At 34.5% G+C, this 17,023-nt stretch overlaps 2 long non-coding RNA genes across 4 annotated transcripts in view; both read left to right on the top strand.

Moving 5' to 3' along the window:
- Positions 1-4,134, top strand: part of LOC112835240 (uncharacterized) — a 51,343-nt gene extending 47,209 nt beyond the window's left edge. For 2 of the 3 annotated variants that reach the window (XR_012379924.1, XR_012379925.1), the window contains 3 exons: positions 1,038-1,122; positions 1,341-1,473; positions 2,504-4,134. This is a non-coding gene — a long non-coding RNA (uncharacterized lncRNA). The remainder of the gene's footprint in view (positions 1-1,037; positions 1,123-1,340; positions 1,474-2,503) is intronic. The other variant, XR_012379926.1, reaches the window with a different exon arrangement.
- LOC141373681 (uncharacterized) overlaps positions 1-17,023 on the top strand; it is a 714,213-nt gene that overhangs the window by 246,624 nt on the left and 450,566 nt on the right. The window lies entirely within an intron of this gene.

The following is a 17,023-nucleotide window of genomic DNA, read 5'->3' as shown; positions in this document are numbered from 1 at the left end:
GGGCGCCTGGGTGGCTCAGTCGGTTGAGCGACTGCCTTCGGCTCAGGTCATGATCCTGGAGTCCCGGGATCGAGTCCCGCATCGGGCTCCCTGCTCAGCAGGGAGTCTGCTTCTCCCTCTGACCCTCCCCTCTCTCATATGCTCTCTCTCTCTCTCATTCTTTCTCTCAAATAAATAAATAAAATCTTTAAAAAAAAAAATAAGATATAGGCAATACCTGTTTAATTAGCTTTGTTGTATTTATATTCTCTTTTAAAAAATCTTACATGTGTGTATTTTTTGCAGTACACAGTTAAGTTGTCTATACAATTTGAATATATAATAGCTTTAAAAAGTGTTAAATTGTTTTATCAAAAGAAAGAAATATAAAATGTTGTAATATTTTTCTCATACATATTTTTAAATAATCCTACTAGTAATTTCTACTGATTGTCACTCTTAAGTAGTTTGTGTTTTTTTGTTTAAATAATAGAATTTATGTAACAAAAATACAGAATAATTTCATATATAAAAGTATAACATAATTTCAAAAGAATATTTTCATATTTCATGTTAATATAATTTTGTGTATGTTTATTACATACTATATCTTAGTGGTTTTTGGACAAAGTCAAGTATGACTGTGCCTCAGGTTGGTGTCTGAAAAGTTGGTCACTGTACCCCTGATGCTGACATCACAGTCAGAAAAACTTTTATTTATTTATTTATTTAGCCTTTGTAGCTCTTCATTCAAAGTGCCTTAATGCAGAATGTTTAAGTTTTATATAAAAAAGAGTACTCTGGTTCCCATTAAGGCTCTAAAGTTGGAGATGCTCCAAACATATGCTAGGAAAACTTAAAAAAAAAAAAAAGAAAGAAAGAAAATTAACATACACTGCAGGAACTAATATTTGTGATAGAAAACCATTTCTCAGAAGCTCATCAAATTCTTCAATTTCACTTTTTTATTATTTAATTCAAGTAAACTTTACTAGTTTCCAATTAAATATAGCATGTATAATGTCACCATTTTAAAGATTTTGTGTCTGTATTTATAGACTATCCTATCACTCTGTCTTTCACATATGAAATACAGAATGTCTGAAGCCCTGTTTGCCGTGTATTAACACTAATTGTTTTGAGGTGAGGAAATTTGAAGTAGGTTCCTTTTTCTTCTCCATACTACTTGAATTTGTAATAATAAACATGGGTATTTATGAGAGAAGCCATAAAAATCATTGATACTACCCAAAAAGGTTAAAAAATACTGCACTCATAAATGCTGACAGTTGTGTAAATTGATAGAACTGCTATTGGTAGTAAAGTCAAAGTAAATTAATTTTTTTTTATCTTTGATTTAGCAATCCCATTTCGGTGAATCTAGCCTGAAGAATTTAAGAACAGTACATTAAGAAATTTCAAAAATACATTTACAACCCCATGGTTGGCAAAAGCAAAATATTAGAAAACTTCTTCATTTCATTTAATTGAAGAGTAAGTATTTAGATATGATAATTCTTTACTCTGGGATACTCTGCAATCCCTAAAAATAATGAGGTACATCTATGTGTTCTAATTCAGAAGATTGTGATAGACTGTAAAGAGAAAAAAAATAAAATAAGTTTAAAACGTGCTAGAAATTTTTGTGTCTGGATGGCTCAGTTGGTTAAGCGTCTGCCTTAGGCTCTGGTCATGATCTCAGGTTCCTGGGATCCAGCCCTACATCAGGCTCTCTGCTCAGCAGGGGGTCGACTTCTCCTCCTCCCTCTGTGCTCTCTCTCTGTCTCAAGTAAATAAGTAAAAATCTTTTTAAAAAATGTGCTAGAAATTGTTGTAGCAATTTACATATATGGACCTAGGTACTTAGAGCATCCCCATAACCTAAGTCTCCTTTTTACCCCCAGTTTACAGATGAGCATACTAAGTAACTGAGAATGTAACTTGCTCCTTTGACAGAGATGCTAAGAACAGTCTGGCTCCATTGCTGTCTCTTACAACCCTTTGTTGTAACACTTGAGCTAATGTATACAGTATAATTCCACTTTTGTGTGAAGGAGTGAGGGACAACTGTGTTTAGAGACACAACAGACAAGGACAGAGAAGTCAAGATCAAGGTCTATATTTACATCTACAAAAGAAGCATGTAACATTTGACCCAAGTCAGCCACATAATTATCTGAAGAGAAGGAAAATTCTCCTTCTTTCTGTATGATATTTTGTAGGGTTTTTTGTTTTTGTTTTTGTTTTTTTTACTTCTCTGAAACTTTCAGTGAGAATAAATCATTAAATAAAAATGAAAAATCTTTTCATGGGTGGTAATATCCACCTGAGTTGAAAATTACTTAAGTTTATAACGCAGCAGCTTCTAGCTGAGTGATAGATAAGAGGAGACTGTGTCAAAGTTGGCAAGTAGTACCTTGCTTAATCCTTCAAGTATGCTGAGTAAGCAACAATATGTGTTTTCTTTAGATTTTTCTCATGATATTCCAATATTAACTGTGGGCATTTTTTTCTTCTCACTTAGATAAGGCCCCAGTGCACAATATTGAACTATCTTCTACCTTCACCCACGCTCAGAAGAACTACAGAGGAAAGGTTTTAGTGTATTCATCTACCTGAAAAGAAGACCCAGTATTTCCTAAAATATTTCTGTGAATTTAGAAAATATTGTATTGGGATTTGTTTCCTAAGTATTATAAAGGCCTTTGGAGTTATGACCTATAATTCATCCCAAACCATCCAAAACCACAAAAACAGTGTAATATCATGGCTCTTGACATAGACTTTGGTGATAAACAGGCTTGAGAGACAATTCTAGGTCTGTTCTCACTACCCATGAGACTTGGGCAACTTGTATTTTTGAGTCTAATGTACATAATAATACCACCAATCTCATTAGTTTGCTGTGCAGATTAAATGAGATTATAAAAGTTTTAAGTGCAGTAAATTCCTGGGAAACAGTAAGAGGTAATACCTAGCTTTATTAATGATTGTATTCATGCAAAGATTGTTATGCACAAATCATATATATGAGAACACATACACGGTTAAGAGAGTAAGATGAAAAGGAGACAAAGTAGTGTAGCATGTGTCAATCTAAATAAAAAGGTAAACTGAAGCAAGCTCAAATTACCAGAAATTGAGTTTATTGACGAAATTCAAGAATAGCCAGAGAATTGCAGTTTGGGACATGCAAACAGTAGCAAGCTACAGGCAAGTCCTTTGAAAGTTTGGGGTAGATTTTATTTATGGGCAAAGAGTGCACGGTAGGAGGTTGGGGGAGGGAGTCTAGCCAGAGTCCAAGCAGTGAGTTCATGAGCTTGAAGATGGAGAGAGATTCTTGATGGATGTTTCTGGGTCAGGAGATAAGTTTTGGTCTTCTCTAAATCAGGCATTTACAAGAAATCAGTCTCTCAGTTCTTAAAAGTTTTGTTTTCCTGAGAGTAGATGCATGAGATTTTTCTAGTTCCATTTTAGATTGAAATTCTTTCTCACGTTAAATTACTGATTTATTCAATAGCCCACTAGTAGATACCAGAGGAGATCCCAATTTTATAAGTGACACAGACCAATACAAAACATATACAAAGCACAATGATAAGTGCCATAATAGAATCATAGACATGTTTAGAGCAGAACCACATAAAGGACTTAAACTAAACTGGAGTGATTAGGAAAGATCTTTTAGGGCTGCTGGTTGACCGAGCCTCTGTGGACAAGTAGAGAAGGTATTTTATGCAAAGGCAACAAATTGCCTAAAGGCAAGAAAAAGCATGGATGCCTAGGGATTGGGGCATAATTTGTTTTTACTAGAGGGTAGGGATACCAGTGAAAGAAATGCAAGAGATTCAAATGAGAAAAGTAGTCAGAAGATGAAGGGCCATTATGCCATGCTGAATTTTCATTTGTATCCATTAGATGATGGGGCATAATTTGGCAAAACCAAAATGTTTGTAGTTTTTAAGCAAGAACTAATTCGGCATATATTTTGGAATGCTCACTCAAAAATGAGTTGTAGAGGTCATACTGGGAAGCAGAAATCCATTGGGGGGAAAAGTGGATTCAGAGATGTAAGGGATTCAGCTTTTAGTTTTGGCTTATGCATTAACCAGTTGGCCTGAACTCAATCAAGTTTTTTACTTCTTTGTTCTTCAGTTTTATGAAAATAAAGAAAGGTATTAGATAACTTAAAAAGTATTGTCAAGCACTGATATTCTTTATATATTATTACAAAACATGGAATTATCTTCTCAAATGGCAAATTCTTACCTCAACTAGCAATTTCTGGGTAAATAGGTGTTCTGTCACTCAATTCCATTCCACTACAGGGGATGAATTCCACCCACAGAACGTTAAGCAACTCTCCAGACACCAGCTATGTCCTACAATTTGATTCAGTTCGAACACGACCTACCAGGAGATAGTATCAGATTCCACCGGTGAAGGGTTCAGTCCTATAAGACTACCTTGTCCCCCAATCAAAAATCCAGATTATTATCCGGACTTCTGACTCACTGGCTACAGACTAGAAGTTCCAAAGACCTCCTCCTTGGGTTTGATTAACTTGCTAGAACATCTTTTCTGATTTGCTAGAACTCAGAGAAACATTTTAATTACCAGATGGTGGGTTCATTATAAAAGAATATAACTTAGGAATGGCTAGTTGGAAGAGATGCATAGGATAACATATGAGGAAAAGGCACAGAGCTTCATGACTTCTCCAGGTGTGCCACTTACCTGGCACCTCTGTGTCTACCATCCCAGAGCTCTTTGAACCCTGCATTTTGAGTTTTTATGGAGGCTTCATTAGGTAGTCATGACTAATTAAATAACTGACCACTGGCAGTTTATTCAGCCTGGTGCTCCTCTTCCCTCCCTGGAGTTTGGGGGTGGATGCTGAAAGTTCCAGCCTCTTAATGATAAGAGATTCCTTTGGCAACCAGCCTCCATCCGTAGGTCACCTAAAGGCTTTTCCCAGAAGTCACTCATTAACATAACAAAAGACACCTTTATTGCTCTTATCACAGGAAATTCCAAGGGTTTCAGAAGCTCTGTACCTGGAATAGGGTTGAGGACCAAATACATTTATTCGTACCAGAACTAATTCTATTTTGAAGGCCCCCCTTCTTTTCTGCCTTGAATTGTTTGAAAGTAAGGTAATCTGTACTTAAGAAACCCTGACCTACAACATAAATCAAGCTGTGTCAACATTCGTGCATGTAACTGAAACAGAGTCTAAAGCTTAAAGTGTATCCAAGACAGTAATATTGTTTAAAGCTCTATAGGGAACTAAAAGAATGCTACTGACACTAATCCGAAAGCACAAGACATGGGTGGCTCAGCTGGTTAAGTATCTGCCCCTGGCTTAGGTCGTGATCTCAGAGTCCTGGGATCCAGCCCCACATCAGGCTCTCTGCTCACCAGGGAGCCTGCTTCTTCTTCTCCCTGTATATACAGCTCCCCCTACTTGTGCTCTCTCTCTCTCTCCCCCTTTTTCCTCTCTCCCTCTCTCTCTGTCAAATAAATAAAATCTTTTAAAAAAAAAAAACACACAAGACAATCATGTGACCACAACCAGGGACTTGATCAAGACAAACAGATAACCACAACTAGAGCCTACAAGTTCCTCTGAAGAGTTATAATTAATCTTTGATTTCATCTGTTTAACCCTTGAGACTTATTTCCCCTTCCTTTCCCCTTTAAAATCTCCTGCCTGCACCAAGGTGGTAAGCTGGTTATTTGACACATTAGTCTGCCATTTTCTCAGGTAGCTAGCTTTCTGGAATTAAGTTGTATTCTTGGCTTTGATAACTTGTCCCTTTGATGAAGTTTTAGAATATATCTGAGGTTCGGTGGGGTGAGGTCCGGAGCCACTGACCAAGAAAAAATTCTTGAGACGTCTTTTGTGCAAAATGGTGGTTTTATTAAAACATGGGGACAGGACCCGTGGGCAGAAAGAGCTGCTCCACCGGGGTTGTGAGGCATGGCTGATTATATACTCAGGAGTTAGGGAAGTTAGGAAAAAGGGGGTGTCCAGAAGGACTGTCATATGCTAAATACTCTCAGGTTGTGAGAGGCCTGGTTATTGTCAAGCCAAGGCTGTTTTTCCCTCTAATGAGGCACTAACATGAACAGTTGGGAATTTCCTGGAGGAATGTTACATTCCTCCTATCACACATCCTTGTTAATGAATGGGCTTTAGGTTTAGAAGAAATTCAATTTTATTTACATTTCCTTCTGCCTCAGCCTTCGTCAATTTTATGGAGGCGGGGGAGGGTGATGTTAGGGCTTTAGGAAAGTGAGTTATGGGTCTCTGGAAGTTAGGCTACTTCCTTGTAAATCACTAGGACATTTGTAAACTGAGGGAGACTCCCGTCCTGCAGGACTGTAATCTCTATCCATTTGTTAACCATTTGTTCTTCCTTTAGGGCAGCCAGGAGTGCCTGAGGAATGTCACACAAATCCCATGGGGGGAGGGGCGTGTTGTGGGGTATCAGCTTCTGCTTTGTCCTCAGCTTGCCTTCTGTTCCCTCATCCCCTTGACTAACTGAACTGACCTTTGGAAGCAGATTGAACTTGGGTTCAGTAACACATATCTCAATTATAAATCACAATATCCTACTTGGTTATTCAATGTGTTAGTCTTGTTATTTGTATATCAATTTTTAAGGTTAAAAGCAATAAATTCATTTTTGTGAATTAAAAAAATCCACAAAATCAGCTAACTTGAATCAATGAACCCAGCTCTAGTTGATATAACTATAGAAACTCAAGTTTCTATACAAAAATTCCACTGAGTAAAGATCTAATTGACTTTATTAGATGATTCATGAATCAGACAGCATCCCACCTAACAAATGGAAGGATGCTATTGTACAAAATGGAAGGATTAATATAGACAGAAAGGATTGGGACAGGAAGTTATTAGAAAAAGAAAAGAAAGGATTGTTTCAGGCAAGGTCACCTTCCTATAAGGAGAAGGGCTGGGGGTTTTATCAAGAAATTCCAGACTGATTGGTTTAAAATTCCACTCCTGGGAAAGGCTGAAACTGCAATTAGGTTAGGTATTAAGTGCTGCTAGGGCTTAATGTAAGTGACTCTATTTTGGGCCTGTTTCTTTTTAACAGAAGAAATTCAGAATCATCAGAAAGACTAAAAATGTCATCAGTAGGGTTCATATATTTCGAAATGTGTTTTCAGAAGTAGAGAGAAATGCTTTTTATTTACATTTGTAAAATATTAAGTAAAAGTAAATATGTTGCCACTGAATTCTCATTATCATAGATATCATTTTTATCTCACCTTTAAAAAAATTTTTTTAAGATTTTATTTATTTATTTGACAGAGATAGACATTGCGAGAGAGGGAACACAAGCAGGGGGAGTGGGAGAGGGAGAAGCAGGCTTCCCGCGGAGCAGGGAGCCCGATGTGGGGCTAGATCCCAGGACCCCGGCCAGGATCATGACCTGAGCCCAAGGCAGATGCTTAACGACTGAGCCACCCAGGTGCCCCTCACCTTTAAAATGTTTAAAATCTAGTATAAAAGTAAGCTAATATTTGTGCGTAGTATCTTTTTATTAAGTACTGAAATAGTGTACTATTAAGCATACATTTAGAGAACTACAATTAATCTGTATAAATTCTCAGCACTTTTTGTTTAATTTATAGGAACCTATGTTCTTTTTGTCCCATGTCAGAAAATACCAGTTTGTTTGTTTTTATAGTTTAACTGTGAAACAATATTTTACACCAATATCTGATCTGTAATTTTTATCAAAATCGTAGTGGAAATTTATCCTGAAATTTTTAACATACAAAAGCGTGCATTACATTATTTAAAATTGACCATATGCATCACAAATTTACTTGATATTTGAATTTCCCCCCATCAAGAAAGGTAGGCAAAACCACAAGAGCTTTTCTCATTTTATTTTTAAGTGTATGGGGTTAATGTCCGATAGCTGATACAAAGAAGGACATCCTTGATTTTGCAGTCAGACCATTGTTTGGGGATTCCAAATTCTTCTATAAGTAAAACAGGCAATGAACTGTCTGCCTTCCCAATTATATATGGTTTGTTGTAAGGATCAATGAAAATAATATGTGTAGAAGAGCTTTAGAACTTATAAAGCACTCCTTAAATACATGCAGTTATTCTTATTATGAAGTACATAATTCTGAATGATTTATTGCTGGTTTTATATCACAGTGCATTAATATGGAGGAGAAATAATACAGCAAACATCAAATGACAAGCATATTGAAAAGGTAGGAAATGTGTAAAAGGATACCGATTTAGAATGGAACCAGCAGATATGAAATGGACAATCTCATGCATGTACCCTCAAAAGCACAGAACTTATGAACGGAGAGACTGATTTCCTGTAAATGCCTGATTTACAGAAGACTAACATTTATCTTCTGATCAATGAATATCTGCAAGAATCTCTTCCCATCCTCAAGCCAATGAACTTCCTGCTTAGAACCTGGCTGGACTCTCTTCTCCCCCTTTTGTACTTCTTGCCCATAAATACAGTTTACCACAAAACCTCAAATGACTAACCTGTAATTGGCTACAGTTTGCATGTCCCAAATTACAATTCCTCTCCTATTTCCAAATAAACTCAATTTCTGTTAATTTGTGCTTGCCTCAATTTACTTTCTTTATTTAGATTAACACATGCAAATAGTTAATCACTTCTTTATATATATGTATATATATACTCATTAACTGTGATGATTTGAGAAATCCATCATTACTACTAAAGAGAAAACAATGATTTCTATGGCTATGCTGTCTTCTTTGAATGATTCTCTAATGATACTGATACTAAACTATAGGTTTATTTAGCTATGGGTTAAATAGTGTTAAGAATGCTATGTTTGATATCAGAATTGTTAGGCAGTTTGGTTTGCTATTTTTGTATTACATATTGGCCAAAGAATTGTTAACAGAAATGAAATATCTAACTGTAAGCAATTGTAATTTAGCCGGTTACATATATTGGTCAATTTATGTTGAATCTGGTAATAAAACAGAACCTATTATTTTAAATGACTAATATAGGATTTAGGCAATTTTGGCACTCGATAAGGGGGATTCAGTGAAATAAACTTGCCATTTGGATAGAGATGGATGGAGCAGCATGGAGTTTATATTTTAATTACTTTAATATCTCGCTGACATTAAAATGTTCCTGTTGGCAAAGGATGGGGTTTTACGATGCACTTGTAGAAAGTAACATACCAGTTGCAGATCCAGTATTTATTTGAATTGAATGCGGTTTACAGGAATGAGTGCTGTGGTACTTTTCAATGAAGAGATAAATTTTTGGGGGGGATTTGCTTTTTTTTTAATTTTTTATTGTTATGTATGGTGATTAACATAACAATAACATTTTTAAAAAGAAATAAAATCATTTTTTCTTAATCATTTCCCATCTGATAAGTAATCTGCTGGACTCTTGCCAAAATTGACTTGTTGACAAAGGGAATACTTCTTTAGAAATTTATTATTTGAATAGAAAGTGAGATTGGGCAACACACCTTTCCTTGGAGAAAGTTTGCTGATGACAGAGGATTGACAAAGTGCCTCTTTCACATTTTCGCCAAACACCTTCTGCCTACACCTTCTGACCACTTGTACTATGTTTTCTTTAAGCATTTAACTGTCTTTTATTGTTTAATTGTGAAATAATTTGACAATGATGTCTGAGTTGTAATTTGCCAGATATCATGTGAAAATGTCAATGAAAACTTTTATTAAATAAAATTTTTAGCATAGAAAATTCTGTATATTATTAAAAATTGATACTATGTATCATGAATTTACTATAAGTTTTATAAAATTAAGGAGAAAAAAACAAAGACCTAATTTTTAAAAATGGGCAAAAGATATGTACAGTCTAAAGATACATGCTGACAGTTCAGAGAAAATGAAATAGAAATATGAAAAGATAATGTCACACATAGTAAGACAAACAAAAGCTACTAAAACAGCATTTTTATCCATCAGATTATGAAAACTCAAAAGTATTTGTCATATTTTTGGAATCATACAGTATGTAGTCGAGTTTATTTCTTTCATAAACATATATTTAAATATATAAATATATATATTTATATACATTTATATGTATACATATATATGTAAAGATACATAGGTCTATTTAATATGTATATGAAGATATATATGAAACTATATGGTATGGTATGAAGTATGGGCCAAAATTTATTTCTTTTTCTTTTTTTTTTTGTATATGGTATCCAATCGTCCTAGCAGCAACAACTACCTTTTTTTTTTTAAAGATTTTATTTATTTATTTGACAGAGAGAGAGACACAGCAAGAGAGATAACACAAGCAGTGGGAGTGGGAGTGGGAGAAGCAAACTTCACGCAGAGCAGGGAGCCCAATGTGGGGCTCGATCCTTAGGACCCTGGGATCATGACCTGAGCCAAAGGCAGATGCTTAATGACTGAGCCACCCAGGTACCCCAACAACTATCTTTTATTAATTTAATTATCTTGTCAAGTTAATAGAAAATCCATTTCTAATACATTCATACATACACATATATCCAAGTGTATGTGTGTGTGTATACATACACATATATATATATACACACACATATATATAATATATATTGCTCTTAGACCTTTGGTCTAAAGATAGGATTTTGCTGTTTTTCTTTAATTTTGCCTACTTTAGGGTAGGAGTGATACTCTTTCCAGCTTTCTGCACCAAGTCTCAATATTCCCAACTCTTTCAGGAGTGAAAGAATTTCTTTGTTCTTCCAGTTTATCTATTTGTTCTTCTACTGCATGCAATCTAGTTATGGAAGATTTTACTTAAATTTTTAATTTTTATTTTAAAGAATGTAGCTTCCTTTTTGTAATATAGATGCAATAACATTCCTTTTTGTTTGTACATGTTTAAAGTTTTACTAATTTTGGTTCTTGTTTTCCATTATTTCATGTAGGTATTACTCCTTAAATATCTGATTTTCTTTTTTTTTTTTTTTAATCATTTCTGTTTTGGAGTTAAGATAGGCTGCACAAGCATATAAACTGCGAGCAGAAGAATCAGAGAATCATTATACTTGTATTGTAGCCCTTCGTATTCTAAACAGGGTCTATAAACCAGCATTAGCATCCTCTCAGAACTTTATAGAAATGCACAATCTCAAGCTCTGTTCTGGACCTACCAAATTAGAATGTGCATTTTTAACAAATTCCCCGATGATGTATATGCAGGTTACAGGGGAGAAGCACTAGCTTGTTCTGTTTTCAGTAACAATGGAAAACTGAAGAGATGGGAAATTTACAAACTCTTCTTCTGGGTTTGCCTCCTAATCTGGTCTTTTTCACTGATTCGGACGCTTAAGCAGTGATTCCAGTTTAAAGTCACTGAATTTCATAGCTCTTAAGAAGTGCTGTTTGTACTGTAATCTTGGAGTTGTGCTTCAAAGAGTGCTCACAGAGAAATGCCTTATAAAGTAGTGAAATGAGGTAGCACTGAGCTATTCTGCATTGTCTTTGCTATAATTACTGAGGAACTGACCACCATGATTGCTCTTGCTATGGTATCCTGACTAATCTGATTATTTCCTCCTTGACATTTTGTTCCTATATTCTTCCAACTCCAAATGCAGCTTACCTTTGGAGTTTGCCACCCACATTTTAAGTGTGCTCTTTTGGACATCTTGTGTTATAATCTCCCTCTTCAGCATGACTATTCCTTTTTTTTAAGATTCTATTTATTTGAGAGAGAGAGCATGAGTGGGGGGGTCAAGGGTAGGGGCAGAGGGAGAAGGAGATGAAGACTCCCTGCTGAGCAGGGAGCCTGATGTGGGGCTTGATCCCAGAACCTTGAGGTCTGATCTCCGCAGAAGGCAGACAGCTGCTTGACTGAGCCACCCAGGCACCCTGAGCATGACTCTTGCTCTTTGTGATTTCTCTTAGTTTCACAAGCTCTCTAAGAATATTTCTTCTTTTACAAAGTAAGTATGGATTGTGTTGTATATATTTAATATATATTAAATGTATTTTCTTATTTTGGTTCAAGGGAGTTAGAGTGCAGCATATCCACTTTCAATAATTTTGAAATCAAATGCAGAGCTGCATCTTTTTCTTAAAACTTTTCAAGGAGGTCATGCTGAATGATTTCTTAATTTTGTTATGGTACAGGAGAAGCATTTGTTTAATTTTTATGATGATTTTATTTCTACACTGTCATAATTTTATGCCTATTTTCCCCCATCCTTGTTCTTGTTCTACATGTTTTCTTTTTCTTCTCTTCCTCCTCCTTCCTCTTTTTTTTCTGATATTTTTTCAGTATTTATGGATGAGTCAAGCAATGCTGGTTGCTTTGTGATTATTGTTAATCCAGTCCAGGCATTTGCTTCTAGCTTTAACTCCTCTACGTAAGTTATCACTATGTAAGCAATTAGAACTATGGCAATTATCTCACTGTCCCTGAACTGAGAAAGCCTGCTGATCTCTTTGTTTCCATCATTAGTCACTATCAGATGTGTAGAACACATTTTTCAACATTTGTACATTTGTAATTTGTGGCTTGGCTCTTTTCTTGTTTTAATGAAAATTGATATTTCTTTTTTATTTTTTTCTTTTGATAATTTTCTATATTTTTAGTGAGCTACAAAAGAGGGGAGGAATATAAAATTGCCTTTTTCTTTTAAAGAAAAGCCTCCATCAATATCTTTTGAATGATCACATAAATGAATATATGATTACTAATGAAGGTAGAACGATCATCTTTATAGTCAAAATGGCCAGTAGGGTAAAGAAACCAGTATCTTTTTTGTGGGTTTACTTCTCAAGTGCTTTGACTGCTTAGCATTAAAATTTTAAAATATATTTTTAAAATTAAGGAAAAGTATTAATTCAGTTGTTTAACATGTGTGAAAGTAAAAATAAATGTAAAATTCAACTTGCCATAGTAACTGTAAATTTATTATAGAAATCACCATTGTTTATTTTGTACTATTGAAACAATAACAATTTAGAAGACTCATCACATTTGAAAACATGTGAATATAAAGTGTATAGAAAATGAAGTGTTCTTCCCAAATACTAACATAATAGAATAAAAAAAAATGGAGATGTTTTTAGTCTCAAAAATTAAGGATTCTCAATCTGATAGTTTAAATAAGTTAACAAGATAAAATACTATCTCTTACCTAAACATTGTGTCTCTGATTGCAGCTTTTCAAAGTATTGATTTTCCTGAGGTGAAATTGGTCAGTTTTACTCTCTTTGAATCACCATATTTTACTTATGCAGTATCACAGGCAAAATACAATAGATACATAAAATGATCAATAAGGAGCAAGCCAATTTAAATTTAAAATATTTGATATGGTTTGAACTATCAGGCTGTGCTGTTTTCGTGTTGACAAAGGTGTTAGAACACTGAAATATTGCTGGGCAATTCTTTATAAATGAATATATAGAATTTCCGAAGGACGGTTTGCCTTTTTACATCAAAACACACCAAAATGTGTAAATCTTTTGGCTCAGAAATTTTTCTTCCAGGAGTTTAATCATACAGAAATAATTATAGACATATACAAAGATTTGTCTATAAAGATGTTTTTTATTACAGTTTTGTTTGGACTAGTGTTCAATTAGAAACCAAGAAAAAGACAACAGTCATTTGGTCAACAATTATAAAACAGACATGGGATGGAATTCTCCCAAACATTATAAGTAACTGTAGAAATGAAATATAATAAAACATATTAATAGATTATAAAATATTTTATATAAGTAAAATTTAGAGTAAAATTATATATTTTAGAGTAAAATTATAATACAGATATAAATTAAAGATATTAACTGAGTATATAATATGTACCAGAAACTGTGTCAGTGGTAGAGGTACAGAATACAAAATAATACAATAAAATTAAAAATTAAAAATAGTATATGCTTCCATCTCACATATTTCTAGTTTTATTAAGAAGACAACTATTAATGAACTATATGAGATATTATAAATGGAGATGTTATTTTTACTGAGCTGAATGAAATGGTCCCCTTCTTATAATAATAGAAATTTTAGCTGGGACCAACTGAAATCCATATTTTTCAGCCACACATAGCCACAAGAAAAGTAATATGACATGTTGAAGCTGAATGACTTGTGCATAGTCTGTGTCATATCCTTAAGGGTGATGGGCACGCTCTCATTTCTCCTTTTTTTCTCATCCATCTGACTAACATTGGAACATGGTAAGATGGCCTCTCTAGTACCATGCAGATGGGAGTAATTGACTAGGTATTGCAGAAAACAGGGTAAAAGGGTTTGGCTTGACCCAGTGGTTTAAATACCCAGCCTTTAACTACTTATATCTGATATGTGAGAAAGAACAAACTTTTATCTTGTTGAGGTCTTGTTTTTCTGGGTTCTATCGAACAGTCAAACATCCATGCTAATAAATATAGCATGCAGATTATCTGTTGCTCAATAAAGCATTCTCTAGTTGTAGCACTGACTGAAAAGATAATCTGTCAGACATCAAAGGAAGTGAGAAAGGTTAGCTAATGTATAAGGTAGGAAACAGAACATACAAGGTGCTTTGGTTTTGTTTGGGTGGTAAGATAATCAAAACCAACCTAGAAGATCATTTTATTTTCCATCTTTGAGGATATCAGCACAGAATTAAAACCCAAGAAATAAATAAAAGCCATCCCAGAATCCCATCTATGAGATCTGATTTGGGGATTATTCCCATTACCAAGTATAGAATTGCATTGACACTTGCAATGAGTCAGGAAAACAGACATCATTCCTTTTTTTTCATTTTGAAATAATTTATTTATACAAAAATAGTAATGATAGTATAAAGAACTCCTATATATCCTTTACCCAGCTTCCTCTAATGTCAGTATCTGTTTAATCCTGGCACAGTGATCAAAACTAAGGAATTAATATTGGTACACAACACTATTAGTTAAACTACACACTATATTCAGATTTCATCAGCGCGCCCTCCCCCATAATACCCAAAGGTATTATACCTTTTTTGTTGTACCTTTTTCGTGACCTTCTATACAGTAAACCATATTACATTTATAAGAGATGAACCCTTAATCTCAAGCTTTTAACATTTTTTTAAGTCTTTCCTTGTTTTTATGACCTTGAAACTCTTGAAGAAGACTGATCAGTTATTACATAAAATGTCCCACAGTTTGGGTTTGCCTGATTTTTCACCTGACTAGATTGGGGTCATGATTTTCAAATACCACAGAGGTGAAGTACCTTCATATCAGAGACACATATTAACACAGTCTGATGATGTTAACCTTGATTATTTGGTTAAGGTGATGTCTCCTGGGTTTCTCCACTGTAAAATTACTTTTTTTTTTCCTTTTCCATACTCTATTTAAATGAATAATGAAGGGAGTCACTAAATTCAATTGTCAGTCAAGGGGAGGGGAGTTACATTCCACTTACTACAAGAAGAATATCAAAGAGTTTGTTAATATATGTTAAAACAGTCACAGGAATTAATAAATATATTGGGGAGGAGATAAATTTGAAACTATGAAAAAACCCTGCTCTTTATTAAAGTTTTGTCTTTTAATTTAGCATTCATCTGTAAATCTTGGATACAATAATTATTATAGTGGATTTCTGAAGATCACTTTCTGTGTCCTTCTTTCTTTATACGTTTATTGCTTGAAGTTCTGTAGGAAAGATTTATTCTTTCCCTCCATTTGCTCATTTATTCAATAATTTATTCATATGAATACAATTTCATGAATATTTTTGCTCAAATAGTTTCAGTTTTGATCATTGAAAACTCTTTCAGGCTAACTCCTTTGCTCTTTTGGCATTCCCCATTATTCATTTATTTGCTTGTTTGTCTAATTTATTTAGTCCTTTTTTTTTAAAGATTTTTATTTATTTATTTGACACAGAGAGACAGCAGGAGAGGGAACACAAGCAGGGGGAGTGGGAGAGGGAGAAGCAGGCTTCCCGCTGAGCAGGGAACCCAATGTGGGGCTCGATCCCAGGACCCTGGGATCATGACCCGAGCTGAAGGCAGACGCTTAACGACTGAGCCACCAGGTGCCCCATAGTCCTTATTTTTTGATAAGCTTCAGGCTTACTTAGTTTTTTTCCTTGCCCCAGTCCTAGATGCAGTCATTTCTTCTTGAAACCCTGTTTATTAAAATTCATTAAAAAAAAAAAAAAAAAAAAAAAAAAAAACTTGGTCTGCCTGGGTGGTTCAGTTGGTTAAGCGTCTGCCTTCGGCTCAGGTCATGATCCCAGGGTCCTGGGATGGAGCCCACATAAGGCTCCTTGCTCAGCGGGGGAGCCTACTTCTCCCTCTGCCTGCCACTAACCCTGGTTGTACTCTCTCTCTCTCTCTCTCTCTGACAAATAAATAAAATCTTTAAAAAAAATTTCTTTCTAGAGATTGTGTAGATTTATGTTTAAATTTAAGTCTGTGATAAATTTTGAGTTAAATTTTGTATAGTATGTGTATATGAGATCCGTGTTGAATTTTGTTTTGTTTTTTGATTTTTGTGGGATTTTTGTGTTTTTAATACTATTTATTTTTGGCTACTTGCCTTTCTTAGGCCAAGGATATTTCCTTTCATTCTTAAAGCCAAAAGGAGTTTTACAATACTTCTCTTACATCAGTTGAGAACATTATATTTATATTCTATTAAAATGGTGAACTGTATTGATTTTCCGATGTTAAATCAGTCTTGCATTCCTGGGATGAAACCGACTTGGTTGTAATATATTATTCAGTTTATATTATCCTGCATTTGAGTCATTAATATTTTCTTAAAGGTTTGTTGTTGAAGTTATCTTTGTTCATTTGTTTAACTTATACAGATCTCTTTGGATTATCTTTTCTTTCTTAAATGTGCTTTAGGTAGTCTATGTATTTCAAGTATTGATATATTTCATCCAGGTTCTCAAATTTATAAGCATAAGATTATTTATTCTATTTCCTATCATGCTTTTAATTGGGCTCAGCAGCACTGCCTTTTTTTTCACAT

Source organism: Callorhinus ursinus, unplaced genomic scaffold, assembly GCF_003265705.2.
Source record: "Callorhinus ursinus isolate GAN/ISIS: 27379988/994484 unplaced genomic scaffold, GSC_fseal_2.0 scaffold11, whole genome shotgun sequence".
NCBI classification, from domain to species: domain Eukaryota; kingdom Metazoa; phylum Chordata; class Mammalia; order Carnivora; family Otariidae; genus Callorhinus; species Callorhinus ursinus.
This window is presented reverse-complemented; position numbering and strand designations above follow the sequence as displayed.